At 73.1% G+C, this 379-nt stretch overlaps 1 pseudogene; it reads left to right on the forward strand.

The window, feature by feature from the left end:
• The first annotated feature begins 117 nt into the window (after positions 1-117).
• The window catches only part of LOC102991650 (centrosomal protein of 78 kDa-like), a 28,910-nt pseudogene continuing 28,648 nt past the window's right edge, over positions 118-379 (forward strand).

Consider the following 379-nt stretch of genomic DNA (forward strand, 5'->3'; position numbering starts at 1 on the left):
TCGTTGATGTCGGCGCCAACACCAGGCCACGCGGGGGCGCGGGAGCGCGGCGTGGAGGGGCCGGCCTAGCTGGGGCCCGTGGCCCTATGCCTTCTGGCTGCAACGCGGGTCCTGCGCATGCTGTGGGGCCGCAGCCGCCGGGCGGTGGGCGCACGAGGGGCCGGGAGGCGAGTCGGGGCCCCCAGGCGGGTGTGGGCATCGTGTCCGCAGCCAGCGTCCCCGAGGCCACGCTCGGGCCATGATCACTCGGTGAAGCTGCGCTGGGACAGCGCGGCCAACCTCTTCTCACGCTGTGAGGACCTGTGCGCGCTGCAGGACTCGCTGCCTTTGCCTGCCGTGCGCGCTTCCCTGCGGCAGGGCCTGCTGGAGTTAATGCCGA

Source organism: Physeter macrocephalus, chromosome 2 (assembly GCF_002837175.3).
Source record: "Physeter macrocephalus isolate SW-GA chromosome 2, ASM283717v5, whole genome shotgun sequence".
NCBI lineage: Eukaryota > Metazoa > Chordata > Mammalia > Artiodactyla > Physeteridae > Physeter > Physeter macrocephalus.